General features: G+C 39.0%; 1 protein-coding gene across 25 annotated transcripts in view; it reads right to left on the reverse strand.

The window, feature by feature from the left end:
- Nucleotides 1–18,393, reverse strand: part of ZMIZ1 (zinc finger MIZ-type containing 1) — a 317,066-nt gene that overhangs the window by 163,080 nt on the left and 135,593 nt on the right. Inside the window, exon 1 of one of the 25 annotated variants that reach the window (XM_085554181.1) lies at nucleotides 14,722–14,874. The exons of the other annotated variants lie outside the window; for them this stretch is intronic. The gene's annotated coding sequence lies outside the window, so the exon portion shown is untranslated. Of the gene's footprint in view, nucleotides 1–14,721; nucleotides 14,875–18,393 lie in introns of those variants that run through there. 25 annotated transcript variants of the gene reach the window in all.

Raw genomic sequence — 18,393 nt, forward strand, 5'->3', positions numbered from 1 at the left:
CAACTTACTCTGATCAATAGAAATACAAAACCTAATTTTTACAAAGGTGATCTTAGTCATGAAGAATTGCTTTTCAGCTTTCAAGCTCCCCATCACAAAGTAATTCCAACATTTACTGTTCTTCATCAAGAACTGACATTTTTTTTTTAACTCTGATTCTTCACAAGTTGAAGTCTTCTTTTTGTTTTCCCTTCTATTAGCTATCACTGTGATGCAAAATGATGCTCTTTGTATGGCATTTAGAAGTCAACAGTTCCTAAGGCCAACACCATAAAAACCCACAATAAAGAGCATTTAAAAAAACACTATTGAAAAAAATAAAAACAGAAAAAAAAACCACCACACAGCTCAGTAACTTAAAACTACAGATAGAAATGTCACCATGCAAAGGGTCTGTATTATGTCAGTGTATGCTGGTTCTGTATGTCAAAGCTATTGTCATTCCTACAAAAGGCTACTTTAATATTGGTAACTGTAAAATGAAGGCATCTTGAATAGAGCTGTTAACCATGTTTTTTGACTGCACAACCTTATATCAGGAAGACTGTATCAAAAAGCCATGAGTCTGCACTGCCCCTCAAATTGTCTCATGAGTTGTGGGAGTAATTGGGGGAAAAAAAAAAGAGAATAAGTATTTGATGTGAGAATTATGGCAGTCAGACTACTAAAAGCACTGCACTCCTTGCAGTTCTTAAAAAGCCTTGTTGATAAAACATTATGGACCTTAAAACATAAATGTAATGCACACTGAGTAATTAAAGTTCCAGGGAAAAGTGAATTAATGGTATGGTACAACTGAAAATTTAAAAATACCCAAATGGTGTACTGCTTCATGCTAGTGCAATTTGAGTACTACATATAATTATGCAAGGTTTGAGTATGTTACTTAAAACCTTTTAGGACAGCAATTAAAGAAGATGGACATGCACCAGTGTCTTTTTAGTTGTTTGGTTTTTTGTGTTTTTTTTTTTTTAAACAAACTGGAAATGTACATAAAAACCTTTACAAGCTCCATAGACACAGCTAAAAATAAACAGATCTCTTTCTTTGAGCATCACGGTCATGGATTTTGCGCTGAGAAATGTAGTTAAAAATTAATTTCAGGCTCTACTAGAAAAAGGAAACAATAAATACTTTGTACAATATGAAAGGAAAAAGACAAATCAGTGGAAAAAGTAATTTTACTTTTAAAGTTATATACATGTACTGCAACAGCTAAGAAAAATGAAAGCATTTGCTCCTCCTTCAGAAACAGCCAGAAGACATTTACCTTTCTATGTAAGGGTAGGATTTGTTGAGCTGTGTAATTAATTTAAGTCTAGAGGGACTAGGTCGTAGATCATACGGATTTACTATCATCTTTGGCTGCTTCTATTTTGGAACAGGTATCTCATCCATGTAATGTTGTGGAATAGATCTCTATTTATTTTATCATTTTATAGAATCCCAAAGCACCTATTAAAAACATACGAGGATATATCCAAAATCTACAACAATTAAAAAATAAAATAAAATCCAAATCTCAATTTCTCCTTGGAAGCACTAGCCTTCCATTTCTGTTCGGTGGCATAAAACACATATTTCAAGTACAAGTAAAACTTTTTAAAATATACTACAAGAATTAATTTCAACAGATTGTGTTTGATACATCCTGTTAGGTTCAGATTTCTGCACCGAAACAAAACAACACCAAAAACACTACACCACACAAGAAATTCTTGGTTTGGTTAATAATTTTTCTTCTACCATAGCAAAAGGACCCTAAAAGACTTTCATCCAGCTAACCATTCATGTTCCTTCAGTAGGCAGTGGAGAAATGTACTTCCAGAGAGCAATTTATCCCTTGCTACGACAGACGTCAAAAACAGGTGGGACAAACTGTTCTCTGGAGATACCTATTTCTGTCCATTGATTACACAGCATGCCTGGATCAGCTCCTAACAAACCAGAGTCTTCTCTGACTTGGAAGAAGACAGACTCTTTATAATGCATCAGTTTTTATAAACAAAACTTTATTTCCTTGGCACTTTTGTAAAACTTATGCTAATGGTATAAAGCACATTACTTTTAATCCTACCCAAATTAAAATCATATGAAAAACATAACATTAAAAAAAGTGTCCTTAGCTTCTTGATGTTCCTTGATTACTCATAATAAAAAAGAAATGTAACGTAGCTTTTTTAACTAATACAAGACTCACGTATTGTAAACTGTAGGTCAATGTTATTGTTAATTCTACTTTCTCATTAGTAGAATTGAAGTACTTGTTTCCAGAAATAACTTTAAAAAAAGCATGGTGAGGAGATTTTCATAAGGCTTGAGTTCTGTAAGACAGATATTTTATGCAATATATCTAGGAATTTATGTAATCCTTTCTCTACACTCACATACAAATGTGCACACAAACATAGTTTTTATACAAACAAAAACAGAAGGAGTTTATCCATTATTTGGAGCCCTAGCAAAGGGACCTGAGTTGCTGCATTCAACTCCATCATTCCTCCCTTGTAAGTCTGGGCAGCCCTTAAGAGTCTTCCTACATATTTGTTTAACAGCAGTAGAATAGGGATAATGTTCTTTCCTGGGGAGTTATACGCAAATATCACGAACTACTCAAGTGATCCAAACACACGGGTAATATAAAAGTATCTATATGATAAATTGTGATACTTGTGCTCTCTTTAAATTAAACACGTATCACTTAGCTGAACACAAAGCCAAATTACAAAAGCTCAGTTAGATGAATTGCCTGGAAGAAAACAAGCCCACTAGTCCAGCACCTTTAATTATTAAAAAAATTACAGGACTCTGACATTACTTAAGTCCTCTGCCCTTATCAGAGAGTTTATTCTAGTGCAAATTTTTAAAGAGCGCAAAGAACATTTCACTGGGTAAGACCATTAGCACATTCCTCTTGGCCCTGGTACAGCCATAATAGGAGACTGCTGCTGATTTACAACTTTGAAAGAAAACAGAATTGCAAATCTCTCCCACGCATCTTCCTTATCACCCTTCCAGGGACACACAAGCATGCATGTAATGAATTCCCAGGAACAGACAGGCCGCCACCTCTGCTCACCTCACTGAGCACAACGTCTGTGCCCCTAATTTGCTGCCCGATGGCTGCCTGGCCGGCCTCCTGCTTTCTGCTCAGTGGCTCACAGCCTGCACAGAGGCAGCCTGTCATACACCAACTGCTGGTTACAAAGCAGTCTGCAGCTCTGTACTGATTACCAACCACTGGGCAATCAAGATGATGCACTGTTTTACCTAATTATTGACATCTGGGGGAGCTATGTTATTAAACAAAAAAGGCTTCTTTGTTTAGCAGCACCTAGCAAGTCTGAAATCTCAAGATTTGCTCCCAATGAGTCATGTATCTATGAATGGCATTCAAAACCCACCGTTACTCCTTGGTCACACTTAAGACAAGTGCAAAGCTGGGCCTGCTCCTTTTAGGATTCAGCAGCTTGGTTCTGGCCTTACACTAAGCTCCTCACCCAGTGTTATTGCTGCCCATTAAGAACAACTCTGGAGTACTGCTGTTGTCACTCAGCTGAATGCAACCACTGAGAAGGAAGTGGGAAGGCCAAGTCCTTGCTCAGTGCAGCGTAACAGCTCAGACAGCATGCAGTATGAGGAGTCAGCAAATAATTCCTCACCACTTCCCTTACAGACATCTAGGAATAAATATAGTTTGCAACCCCAGCCAGATCTCAAGTTTTTGGAAGCACAATGAATCACAAAGTACTTTATCCAAACCCACCAGAACAGAACTTACACTTACAATGGCAGTCTCTTAAGGTTCAGTTCTCTTCTTCCCATGAAGCCATCTCTTAAGACTTCCCTCCTTGGTGCGACAGGTCTCATCTCAAGGCCCACTGATCTCTCTCCTGGTGTGTCTCAGGGCCCCTCAGAAAGTGCACCCCAGCTCCAGCATGGACAACAAAGCTCACCAGAGTCATTTAATGTTAAAAACCAGGAGTGCCCTCTGGTGAGACTGCACAGGGCACGCATGTGGCTAACACAACAGCTAGCTAGCATCTTTTTAGCTTCATAGGTGGTCTGCTCTGCTGGGAATACGGTTAGTGCATGTGGTCCTCAGGACACACCACGCGGCATGGGTTGGTGAGAGCAGGCTGCAGGGTTTGTGCAGCAGCAGCTGCAGCCAGCCCGTCACGTACACAGCACAGACCCACGCAGGGGCTACTTGCTCAGTAGCGGGAACGCCTCAGCTCAGGCACAGCATTAGTTAACATGATAAAGAGCTTAATACACAGACATCAAACAAACTCATATAACATTACTTGCCCTCTTATTATACGCCTTTAAATGCTCACCTCTCATCTTTCAAGCTACTTATTCTGTTGTCCATATTTATAAGACTGAAACTACTAAACCTGGAGATGATAACTAAATGAGCAGATCCAGACACCACCTAAGCAGATAAATGCAATGCGCATGATCAGATAGGTAGATTGAGAAATCCCATGTCCTGTTGTTGCAGACAGAAATAAAACTGCTGATCCATCAGTTACAAACTTAAAGCAATTGCGAACCTTGCAGCATAAGCCCCAGGGTATGTTCTGTAACTTATTATGGACCTTTTTTTGACAGTGCATGCTGCGAGTTCTTTGTAGGTCTAAATAGCTTGCATATCCATATTTGATAGTTAAATATAAATAGAAACATATTCTTACTGTAGGAGTCATAGACTAGTAGCTTTTTTTTTTTTGTTAACCTGACTGAGATTTTCAAGAATTAGAAAAAGTCTTCAGGGCCTTCAAAAATATGCAGAATTCTAAGAACACAAAGGAAAGGGTTAGAGCAAATTATGTGTTAAAGAAAGCAGATAGTGAAAATAATATCACAGTACTGGATGCTTATCACTGCAAAACACTAAATCTAAAGAGATCAACAGATAAGAGAATACAGCTGAAGTTGTCCTATCATGCTGTGATTGGACAAGTCAGAGAGCATACAAGAGAGTCCTGTCTCAGAGTTAGCTACTTAATAGCAAAAATCACATCTCAGGAAATGGCTTGGTAATTATGGAAATAAAAACAGTAAAGCTTTCCTTTTATACTAGGACAGCAAGAGTATGAAGAGTCCGTAAATGAGTGTGCACATGCATGCTCAGTTGTGTTCTACAACATGAAAATTCAAAATTGTTCTTCAGATAGGATCCTGGAGTGTATTTTCATCAATAGTTTTCACTAATATAAGACACTCTAACAAGCAAGATGATGCTAACATGAAGATTTATCAATATTAATTATAATACTCAAAAAAAGAAAGAACAGATGAAGGAAAAATGTTTTCCTTTGCATATTAGTAAAGTGTTTGACTTTACACACACCGTAGATGAGGTATCACAACTAAACCTAAATTTGATGGCTCGTATTCTTAATTGGATACAGTGGCCTTCACCTTTTCAGGTCGAGAGTTCAAATGCAAGCCCAATCAGTGGTGACCAAATGTTGTCACCATCTGCCTGCTTACTGACCTAGATGAGAAGAGAAAGGTTGTTCAGCTCAGTCCCATTGTTAATGGGCAGGTGTCTCCAAGACAGAAACAACCATCACGAGTGTCACTAACTGGAACTTGAGTCAGAGAGGTCAAGAACTGAATAGGCATAAAAACTGAATTAATAGATTAAGAGTCCCTCTAGATAAGGGTCAAGGCAGCTGTGTGCTTGCTGTCTAGATAAAGAGCATTTCAGTCTGCAGTCACACGCCTATCATTGAACCAAATTAATTTTTAAATGGAAACAAAATTTAATAAAAAGATTTCTAATTTGATTTAAATTCAGCTATTAGCCAGGTTCCCATTTTCTTAGCATCAGCAGGAGGTACACAACAGTGCATGCACATCTAGGGCTTATCCAACTGCACTGCTAAATATCAGCAGCCTCCCTTGCAGTCAGAGGTGCTTGGTTCAAACCAGCTGGAACAGCAGAGGACAGAGCAGGCGCAGCCACAGACACACTATGGCTGTTACTCAGAGTGCCCGTAGCCTTCAAGCAGGGGCCACAAAAAGTCACCGATACACCTGTGCTCTTCAACATTGAGAGTGAAAGCTGAAACAGTGTACAGGCTTTCACTGATACCCTCATAAAGAAAAATCTTTTTTTTTTCCCCCCTCTTTTTCTTTTCCTCTTCTTTTTCCTCTCAGAATTTGGCATTTGCTGACAAAGTTTTGGTAGAGCTATCTTAGTTAAATCTTCCACATCGATATTCTTAGCTTTTATTCCACTGACTTTTTAGTTCCTTCATGAATACTTGAAAAGTTAAAGAAACTGTCCACTTGTATTTCTAGCAGTATTACAAAATGTTAAGACTTCACATAGTCCAAAATATTTTTCTTTCCACTACATAATTTATTTTTTTACTTGGACACTGAAACGAGATAATTACTTTGTTTTGATTCTCAAAGTGTTGTGCTGGAGTCAACAGCTTAGCAGGAAGATATCAAGATGCCTAAAGAAGATAGCTGGAAGCATCAGCTTTGAAGAATTCTAGACAGATAGTAACTTGGCTCTCCTTCCTGCCAGCAGAGGTAAACTGGGCTCTATGCAATTTAGAGCATGTGTGTGTATATACATCTTTGGGAACATTAACATGAATATGAGGTTCTTCCAAAGCAGAGGAGCTTACTCAGACTTGCCCAACAATTCCCCTGTTACAACTGTCATGAAGCTGTGCTTTACGCAAATCAGATATTTCTCCTTGTCAGAGTATACAACAACAGCTTGCAACACCACTTTGGGAAACATGAGAATGCTCTCTTCTACCCTGCAACTCCCAGTGTTTCTCACTGCTATCTTACTTGAAGCATGCTTTTGGATGCCTGCCATAATTCATAAATATGGATATTATTTCATATGAATATTTAAACAAAAAAGCCAAACAAAAAGTCCTATTCATGAAGTTGATTAAAAAAAAAAAAAAAAAGCAAGAAAAGGATACAGGAACTGATTTTTTTGTTAGCTTCTTTACAAAGTCACAATAAATTGCAGCTTATACAATTCTTACCTCAACCTGATACACACCCATCCATAAAGCAGGTAATCTATATTTTCTTAAGCAGCAAGAAAACAAATTCTACTCCTACTGGCTTTTTGTTTGTTTGTTTTGGTGGGTTTTTTTTGTTTGTTTGTTTTTTCTCATCACATTTGAAGGCAGTAATGTAATTCTTGGGAAAAAAACTGTCCTCCACAGCACACATATGTATAGAAGTGCATCAGGGAGGTGATGATATAGGTCAAAATACTGAGCCAGGAGAGGTCTCAGTAGATATGAAAATTATTTTAGATAGATAGCTTTTATTGCTGGCTATTATTTACATTCCAAAGAAGACAGTGAAGAAGAAGCAATGGGCAACATCTCATCCAGATATTCTCCAAGATGAAATGGGTCATTCCAAGAAAATGAACAATTTTTCTATTCATTGCTTGTCCACATAATTAATAGGCCAATTGTGGAACATCAACTACAAGCTATGGCTGCCTATTTTACCATCACATACTTTTGTTTTCTCTTAGTGAAAAGCTTCCCTTCCATTCAAAAGGAAATTCCCATTCTATCACCCTTCATTTTCCATAATATAATCCACATGCCTAGTGTCTTACTAACTCCTAATTATTTACATTCACTGTAACTGCACAGATATTCAAAAGGATATAATATAGTCCTGGAGAAACACCTTTTTTTTTCCCCTTGTTTATCCACATGGCTCTTCAGGGAACAGGAACAGTCTGGTATTTCAAGACTGTCCAAATCACTTGGCCACAATTTTTCTGAAGCCTTCCATGCTCTACACAAAAAGGCATATCCAGAGGTTATCAGTGAAATAAAACCTCCAATGTCTGTAAGTTGAGTCATGATGTGGTTACTTGGTTCAGCAGAAAGGTGGTTTTAATGATCCAGGTTATTCCTTCCTATTGCAAGTTGCTGGTTTCAGACTGGCTGCTCTGAAAAGATGGAAACAACTGTTTTCTGTTTCAACCAGACAATGTTGATAACGTTTAATCAGGACCAGCTTTCTTCAGAAAGAGCTGCTTTTGGTGCGCTCCTCCTGAGCATGCTTGGGACTAAGCGCACTGAAACCTAACGAGGAAACTCCTGAAGCAGTAAAACAATCAAAAGAAACAGGATGGCACTGCAATAAGGAAACAGAAGTGATCTTATAGCTATGTTTTGGATTGTTTCACTTGCTGCGGCTCTTAGCACATACACTTAAGGACATGCTTAGCATGCCCTGGTAAAAAGAATAGTACCTCACTGCCTTCATCCCCCAGGTCATATTTAGTAAAAGGAGAAGAAGCTTCTAACATTGAGAACTGCTCAAAGTTAACTATTATTTTTACTGCTCTTACTGCTCATTGAGCCAAAGCATTTAACATTCTAAAATCAAGAAACAGTAATTTCCTGCTAAAACACAAAAAAGCAGACTATTCAAGAGTTGCACTGTTTTTATCTTGTCAAGTAATTTTTCAGTGAAGCTACTGAATTACAAATTCCACATCTATCGAAGACACACACTTAAAAATGAAGTATGTGCCTAATGACTGCTTCTAAGGCACAGATCCACCATCTTACTCAGCTGTCCAATCTAAAGTACTGTTTCTTTGTACCCTCCTTCTGTAATAGATGAGGCTCAAGCAGAATGATGTACTAACACCAGAAAACACAAGCAGAAAGCTTCAACTGCTGAAGACACAAGAATCATACTTGGAGCTCTAATGGTTATTGGAACAGGCAGAGGGTGAGAAAAGCTGTAAATACATGTCCCAGCTGCCTACTGTCAGTTCTGTAAGCTTCTCTTGAGGAACAATGTTCATCAGACTTGTAATTGACAATACCATGAAGACAAACCAAATCTTGATCTGTTTGTAATGCCTCCACAGAAGGCCATGAATAACCTTCCATGGCACAAGGTAAAACAAGAGGGGATACACAGTCTTAGCACATGTGTTTTCACAGAATTACATAATCATCATATGCAAGAAGAAAATAAAAACCTTTGTTTGTGCTTGCCTTTTGGCAACTTTCACAAACAAAAGCAGAAATGAAGGTATGTCAGCATTGCACCTTCAGAACAATCAGAACACTATAGAAGGCCATAGCTGACAATTTTGCACTGAATTCTGTTACAGAGTTGAGAAATTTTGGTTAATTCAGGTGTTTTACTAAGAGAAAAACAATGGAACTCACGTGGAAGCTTAGGTTTGCATACATATATAAGATATACACAAACGTACACACAGAAATAAACTTGTGATTTTTCTGAACCTGACTACCATCTTGACTTTGCAATGTTTGCATTCTCCATGTTATTCATCATTTGTGTTAGATGTTGTTGCCTTCTGCCTTTCATATTAAGCAGATCTTTGTTTTTATGTTATGAAGAGAGGCTGGATCTTTGATTCATACTACTCCTTACTTTACAATCCCCCATGCTCCAATTTACTTGTCTTCTAAAACTCAGTACTATGATCCTTAAATCTTGTATTTCCTCTCTATTCATAACCAACCAGAAAGTTAGTTGTCATTCAAGGTCAAGTGACCTGTGTTTCATTTAATAGTATTTTCAGCATTATTCTCTTATTGTTTCTTCAATTTGATTAATATAAATTCTATGTGAAATACTCTTGTATTTCTCTCGATCCCAGAAAAAATAATAAAAGAAAAATAATCCAGTATTGTATCTGACAAATTCACTCTGTTACACTACTCATGTTTTTCAAGAATAAGCTAAACACAGAACATGCCTTTGAGAACAGCTGGAAGTTCTGTGGTGTTAAGGGTGATACATACTTCCAGTCTTACATCACTGTCAAGACTTTCCTTGACATTTGTAACTGATCGCTAACTGCTATGACCCTTCCTTCACATATACAGAGTATAAAAATATGTTAGGGAAAGAGTTGAAATTTGACAGATTCCATCTTTGAGACAAGCTTCCTAGCTAACGATTTCTCTATTATTAGCGAGGGGGCTGATCTGTCTCACAAGGGCACCTTGACTCCAACTCCCCAGCTGGCACAGCAAGTAGTTTGCATTACTGAACAGACTAATTCAGCTAGACAGCAGCGACTTGTGCATCTTATTTATTGTTGTTAGTTACTTTCTTTTTCTTGAGCTACCCAACATTGAAAAACCAGTAAATAGCAGAATAGGTGCAGTACATCCCAGAGGTACCCAGTGATCTGCTGAGCACTTGAGATAACCTCCCATGTGAAGTGGACAATCCGTGAAAAGATGACCCAGCCTCCCATATTAGCTAACTCATTCTGAACCTAGCTCCTGCCCTTTTATCCCATTGCGGCACTGGCCACGCTGCTCACTTGCTATGCAACCTGCACATGTGACAGCTTTTGTCAAATCCACACGGGGCCCTGCAGAGCCCCTCATCTCACTGCCGCTTTCATAAAGAGTGCCACAGTGTGCCTCTCAACCCGCTCTGCTCAGCTCCTTGCTTCTGCCTCTTTACATTTCCACACATTAGGCAACACTGCGATCAGAAACAGCACTTTTGTCATGAAATTATGATTTAAATTTTTGTGTAGGACTAAGGAGGAAGAAAACAGACACAGCAGACAAATACACACACACACCTGTCTCATCTCTAATTCAAGACAATCATTTCACAGTCAGTTTCTTGGCATTTTATGTGAATATATATTCAGTCTAAGCAAGTTTTATGTTGAATATGTCAACCATTTCATACATAGAACTACTTATCACAGTTCTTCAAGAGCATCAAAATGATGAAACAATCAATCTTGGGGGGACTCTTGATGAACTCCAGGGGCTGCTTAGCAGCCTGCGGAGGCCCAGGACCGCAGATCAGGCACTTGGGACACACAAGATGCTTTCCCCTGCTCACAACACCTGGCTCTGGCACATGGTGGCCACAGTTGGGGCACTGGTTGGGCCCCTGCCCTGCCCACCAGCACTGCTCTGTATGCCTGAGGACTTGCTGCTGGGTTTACAAAGGCTGCATGCAGCCATTGCCCCTGCTTACATCAGATTGCAGGCAAATTGTGGTTTGGCCCTTCTACTGCTTAAAAACCTTTACCTTAAGAATAACCTTTAATGCTATACCACTGGGCATAAAAGTTTAAGATTATGATAATTTTCTGTTATTATTCTACAGACAGGTCTGATACTTTCTTATCTGCATTTCTTTTGCTAAAGACATTTGCTGATCTTAAAACCTGGCTTGAATGAATAGCAATTGTTCCCTTCTGGTTTTGAAGGTACTTTGTTTGTCTACCCCATTCACTGGCCTGAAATCAGCAAGGCCTCAGATGGCTGTTGCTATGGCAACTCTGTTCATTCAACACTGGCATATAATGAAGACAATGTGTTTTCCATTTAGATGAGTTTTAGAGCAAAAGAGAGAAGACTCCTGCTTAACAGTCCCTGAGAATGCCAGGGTAATATAATCAGGGTTTCTGTAGTACCAGTAAAACCACAACGTGCGACTAAGAGAGGGAAGAAAAAGTTGCACTGATATTTCACCATAATTACAGCAGTGGGCAAATTAATCAACAGCGCGGCTGCATTTCTTTACTCTTTAAAGCCTTCTCCACTGAGATTAATTCAGGAATAAATGTTTTGCTCATACTTTTGCTAGAGAAGCACTGCTTTGGACACTACCAAGCTGCTAATAAGACACCTCTGAGCATTTCCCTCTCCCCCCGCTTCCTGAGGCAGAGGGGGGAGTTTGCACACACAGTTAAGGCGCATGGGGATGTGCTGTTTTTAACACGAGTTTTAGGGCTGCTGACAAGCAGCATTACCAACACAACTGTTTTCTCTGTGCTCCTCCATCCTCTCTACCCAGCCCTGACCAGCCCTGCCGTGCAGTGGGTCCCTCTGCAGGGAGACCGCAGGTTGGAGCTGCCTGTAGACAGCAATCCCCAAAAGGAACAGGGTTATTGAAGAGAGAACTCTTCTAACGCATAGAGAATTTATTTTTCATGAGTACACTGTAAGTTTTTCTACCTGCCTCTGTTTTGTTAGCAGTGAGTGCAACCAAGCATGTGTCGTGAGAGAGGAAGCAGAAAGAGCCCAGCTCACAGTGAGGCACATGCAAGTAAAGGCTGTGCATTCTCTCCACCAGGGCTTGCACTGCAATCACTGCCACTACCAGAGCCTGCTACTGAATGGTGAATTTTAAAGAGAAGCTTACCAACAGACCCACTTCCAAAAGACACCTACCACAGGAACTTCTTAACTCCTTTGATGCCTTCAGCACAGCCATTCCTCTCTATCCCTTCCTCCTCCCTTCTCCCTTGCTAACCCACAAGTCCTTTCTAACTTTTTATCTGGTTCCCATGTGGGCTCCACTCAGAAAAAGAAAACAGGGATTTGAGATCCCCAGCAATAACAACAAAGAGGAAAATGGAAACTAGCCTTTATAAGTTCTTCTATTTGCAGTGGAAACAGTGACTTGAAAAGGTTTCTCTTTTCCACTGTTTTTGCAGAGCAGCAGGGAGCAAACACTTCCTGAAGGGAAAGCCAGTTTTCCAGACTCATATGAAGTCCAACATTTTAAAACTCTTCAAACAGGAAACACCATGTTTTCAGTTCAGATGTCCTTCATTTAATCAAGTTATCTCCTTCTCATTTCCCTCCTTGGAGGTGTGTGGTTTTAGAAGACATATTCTTTTTTACTATTTTATTTTTTTTTTTAGGAATTGTATTTATTTACAACAACAACAGAAAATAACTAACCAAACAAAAAGCAAAAACCACCAAGCGGTAGTAAAGATACAGAACCTGTGCTTTTCTAAAAGTATTTTTCCATGGCTGAAGTCAAGATTTGTTACAGGAGTAAGGAAATGGTCCACTTTAGTTCACAGGCAGCTCTCTTTGCACAAAGAAGGATTGAGGATCATTAAGTCAAGAAATCCTGGATGTTCCCAGTGATTTCAATCTTTACATAAAAGCAATTTGTGAAGCTGTGTACATTCACTGGAACATGTAAACAGCCACAGGATTGTGCGTAGCAATACCATCCAGTTGCTTAATTTCTGAGAAGAAAGCATAATATTCTCCACAGATATAGACAGTAAGATGCCTGGGATTTCTAATTATTTCCCAAGCATAAGGTTAATGCAGGTGGAGCCAAATAATATTTCTCTTATTTAAGTGAGCTGGCCTTTGATGGTTTATAAAAATCGGTGACTACATATACATTTTATAACACTCTCTCAGGAGGAGTAGGATGCACGTCAAGATCTGTGTTTGTTCCTTCGCACTTCTATCGCTGGAGAAAGCAGTCATGTTTATGTCTGTCAGATCTTTTCTAGCTCTTCACTTGTGCTGACAGCCTACAGCCTTGCTTCAGCTCTTACAAAGCTTAAAACCTGCAGCTGCACTAGCTGGCGTGCCTTTTCTTGTCCCTCCCTCCACCTCTCATCTCCCCCCCTCCCCTCGTCTTTATTTCAAACTTTTATTTTTGGCCTAGATCAAAAGCATACAGTCACCAAACCCGACTGGGCTCCAAAAAGAGACAAAGACTGAATTTTAAGGGATGACTACAAATATGTTATACATGCACTCACATATGCACATACGCTTTCTTCTCATTAAAAAAGAAAAAAAAAAAAGAAAAAAAAAAAAGCTACAAAAAAACCCAGCCCCCTGTTCTGAAGGCTGGCTATTTCAGTGATCTCAAGTTATTGCCAGAATCCCCTAAGCCAGTCATCATTTATGCAAGGAAGACAGCAATATAAATCAAGACAACCCCAGAGTATTTGAATGTGCATTCATTGTCACTTCAGACCTTGAGATGTAGCTTTTTGGCTGCTGCCAGCTAAGTCAAGATTCAAGGCTACGATTCCCTGGGTAAAGTGACAGACAAACCCATTTTGTAGTGTCAGACCACTGGAAGGGTAGGCTTGCTTAAATCCAGCAATGCAAGTTTCTTACAGTATTTTTAAGAAATGGCACTCATTTGTATGGAAAACCCTGTATCTCCTACAAGTTACAAAAACACGAGCAGCTTTTTAACTTTAAGATCCATACAAATAACTGTACTGCAAAATAACTGTACAAGCAAACAGTATTAAACTGCACAGAGCTTTTGAAACATTAAAGGTAAACTTCACTATCACATTCAGGTCACACAGACTATTCACAACACATTTGATTTTTTTCCTTCTCTTTCCTCTGGAGAGAAGCCAATGTAGCAGCAGCGGTGAGCAGTGCAGAGCCACAGAAGAGACCAACAAACACTGACAGCAGAGCATGCAACAACAAAGGATAAAATCCAGAAGGAAAAACTTGCTGTTTTTCCTGGAACCACAAAGTCCCAGCTAATCCTCACAGACAAGACAGCAACACTAAGCACTGCTCCCTCATAAACAAAGGCAATTCCAAACAGATCTGGCAGTGAACCTGTGCTGCACGCCGGCACCACTTGTCAGCATTTGTTCTGCACTGGCGTCCCCACGCTCGGCACAGCTCAGCGCACCGTCGCAGTGTGCTGCAGGGGCCTGCTTGCAAATGTGAGTAATCCCTTTAGTATCAAGGGATTATTTGCCACAGTTCAGCCATCTCAGTCTTTGCATGCAAGCTACGAGAGACGAAAAGGGAGCTTCGGAGCAGCATCTGCACACCCAGCCGTGCAGCATATGCACAGCTGCAGCCCTCAGCTAGGAGCAGGTCGGTATGGGCGCAAAGAAACCCCCACTAACACACACACCTGGTGCTCAGAGCTGCTCCAGTACAGCTGATGAGTCGAGATGAGCAGAGGGCTGGGGGATAGAGAGCTCCCCATGCTGCTCCAGCAGCAGGCGAGAAAAGGAGAGCAAATGCCAGTGGGATCTGCTGGGCTTATGAGCTTATGCCCTGCACAGCAAGGAAAATCTCTGGAAGATGGGCACAGCAGGGCTTCTGCTCTTTGAGATATTTCAGATTCCTAACTTTTTTCACCCTTCTTACTTCACAAGCCTATGCCCTGCCCAGCAGCAGTGCTGCATTAGGAACAGCCCCACTCGCCTCACATGGCCATAGCCCTGCACTGGGTTCATAGGGCAGCAACAGCACCCAGGGTGAGCGGACAGAAACTCAGAGCTAAGACCAAGTCCTGGGCAGCAAGGGCAGGAACAAAGAGAAAAGAAGGGCTGTGCTCAGGAGGAAAGCAGCAATGAGCCCCTCATAAAGATGTGCTGGGAATTTCTTAAATGCTGAAACTGAAAAGAAGTCCTATTTGCAAAAACAAAAGGAAGTAATGTATCAGATGATAATGCTTGCTTTCCTAGTTCCATCTGCTTCTATGATAGTGATAATAGTATCAGCTTAGGATCTGTCTCAAAGAAGCTGTAGAAGTTTTTCGACCTGCACTAAAGCACTGCACCTACGTGGAAAATAAAAAAAATATAAATTTTATTTGAATCATCTTTTCTTTCATCACCTAGGCATGTACAAGGGCTTCCAAACTACCTCTAGGTCATAGGTAGCTGCCTTGAGTATCACAGTTAACTGAAAGAGTTGTTTCAGTAAATCAGTAGCAGAAATTTTAGATCAAACCAGAAGAATTTTCTGTAAAATTTAATATATTTATGCACAAATTAGCAGAATATGTGTCTTCTTCATGTAATAATTACTCCCAGAATTAAACACAAAGTTCTTAATATTCTTCATTTTTGCAAACCATAACATGAGTGCAGTGAGGATTTTAAGCAACAGATAATTTTTATTAAGGAATGGGAGGTGGACATTCAGCAGCTCTATGCTGTTCTTTCCGTATCACAGTACAGTGCACCAGCTCACAAGTGCTATCTAATAAAGATATTACAACACTAGCAAACATGGCTAAACTAAATCCTAATGTAAACGACTGTTAGAGAGGTATTACACTGTTTTCATTTGCTCCGTGAGTTGCAGACTTTAGGATAATAATATTGCTCAGTAATAGCGATAGCTTAATTTCATGTTGTAACACCCTAATGACTTTATTGTTTCACTCCCATTCCAATTCCAATAGCTATTACCATTTAAACACCTGTATTATCAAAGTGTTGTGCTTGAGTGCCTTCTGGATAATTTACTTATGTTACAAAAGACTAATTCAAAGGAAAGCTATATGTTTCTCAAACTCTTGCATCACTTATCCTTTTAGCATAACCAAAATCCATCAGAAGAAGTATGTGTTGATTAAAACAAGTAGCCGATAGTTGTACATGTGCAGGAAATATTCCCCTCTACATGACATTCAGAAGCACTTATAAACAAATAAATAAATAAATATGTCAGGGTGCCAAGTTCCTAGTACACAAAATTAAGACATTTAAACTTCTCAGACATACCTATCCAAGCCCAACAGTTAGGTCTGTAATGCCAACTCCTTGGAGATAGGCAATGGCTTACAAATCTTAACCTCAAAGGTGATTCTTTAAAATCTAATTCTTACATACCCAGTGATTCGGACATCAAAACAATTAAACATGCCAGGGGAGTAACATACTCTATCATCTGTATTATATGTCCAGATCTGTTTAAAAAATTCCACTGTACCCTATCTGCCATTGATAAATATACTGTAATTGGGTTAAAATGTCAAATCTTCAACCTTTTCCCAAAAACAGGGTCAACACTGTTTATTTTAACTTCAGTAATAGTGAAGTACCTTGAAGTCACTACTGAAACACAATGAGAAATATTTCCAAACCCAACTATTTTCCAAATAATTATTTCAGTTAAATTTCTTTTAAAGCAGTCTATTTAATATAGAATCTTTCATGGAAGAGACATGGAGATTTGCAATAATGGCTAAAATCATATGAATAGGAAACTTTAGTGACCCCAGTACAGTAAGACACTTTTCCCCTATTTGTCAATGTAAACTATTTAGCCTGGTTATGAAATGCCATAAAAGTTACCTTGTACTAAGAATACTATCTTTTGTGTTTGTAAAAAATTGGAGTAAAGATTTCTATAAGTATAATGAAACTATGGTAAGTAGGCTCCCAATGATGGCTGGGTTTGCAGAAAAAGCTTACCTTAACCCTTTTGTACTCCATTTGGAACTCTTAAATCTTATTTCAAGACTCACGACTGTGACTTTTAAAGACATATCTATATAAGTGAACAACATGTACTTGCCTTAATTTGCCATGTATTATATAAAAACACTATTCAAGATCTGGAAGACAGCACAAGAAAAATGTATATTGAGATCTAATAGAAAAAGAAAAAATAATTCAAGAAATCTCTTTTCCAGTCCAACACACCTAAGCCAAGTCTGACAGAAGCCTGCTTTCTACTTCGGATTTCTGAAAAATGCCCCCTCCTGATATTTACCAACAAACACTAAACCACTGCAAACTTCTACAGTCAGTATGGAATGAAAAGAAACATTTTTATAATTGAAAATCTCCTCACTGACAGTTCTATTAAGGATATTTATGAAGACTGCTGCCTAATATTTACTATTTTCAGGTACAGAATTAAATGAAGTGGTTTGAAAGTATTTTTGTTTGTTTTAATATATAAATAAGAATTGTGTCTGTGCTTCACACAATACAAAAAGGCTGTGGTTAAGAGCTGCCTGAACCATGTGATTTTAATATGTATTTCATTATTTTTCCATGGTATACACAGATATTGTTCATGGAAAATAATAAAAACGATTCCTTTACAAATCCTACAATGCTTTCAAACATCTTGCTCTTAATCTTCGCTGCTATGTGTTTTTGTAAGTGGCATGGGCTAGTAAAAGTCTACAAATGCTTGAAGATGCCTAACACTGACAGGTCTTAAGGAATAGAGGAAAAGAGCTAAAAGTTTCAACCATTCTTTGTTGACATTTGTCAACTAAGCTACTACCTGGATGTTCAGATTGTGTTACAGAAAATTATTGCTAAAAAAGTTTTGTTAGCAAGAATGGTAGGCTTTATCCTCTTTTACCACCAAGAAAGCCAGCATAGTCTTTTCCTGGTAGCATTCACTGTTTGTGATCCCTATGTAACTCCTTTATGTACACAAAACATTTGCATTTGAATTTTCTGAAGGTAAAATTAAGAGAATGTTTTCAGATTGCAACGTCAAAAGGAAGTTAATTCCCAAAGGTGAGCCCAGTACCTGCCTGTGGCCCTGATTCACTGTGTGCCCTTAGGCAAGTGGCCTAATTTCTCTGCACTTCATTTTATTAGGGGTAAAATCCTTACTGCTAAAAAAACCAGAAGCAAACTTTTGAGGGCTTGGGACCAGAATCCCTTCTGAAAGCGCTTATCAACAGGAACACAAACGCAGTGGTGGAAAACAACATTATCTGTTGGCTACAACCATCACTTCAGACTCAAAAAGGGAATAGGTTTACATTTCAGAGAACCACATGATCAAGAGGTTTGTTTGTTTTTATTCTTTCACATGT

This window comes from Coturnix japonica, chromosome 8 (assembly GCF_054131305.1).
Source record: "Coturnix japonica strain WE chromosome 8, WE-NBRP24, whole genome shotgun sequence".
Classification (NCBI taxonomy): domain Eukaryota; kingdom Metazoa; phylum Chordata; class Aves; order Galliformes; family Phasianidae; genus Coturnix; species Coturnix japonica.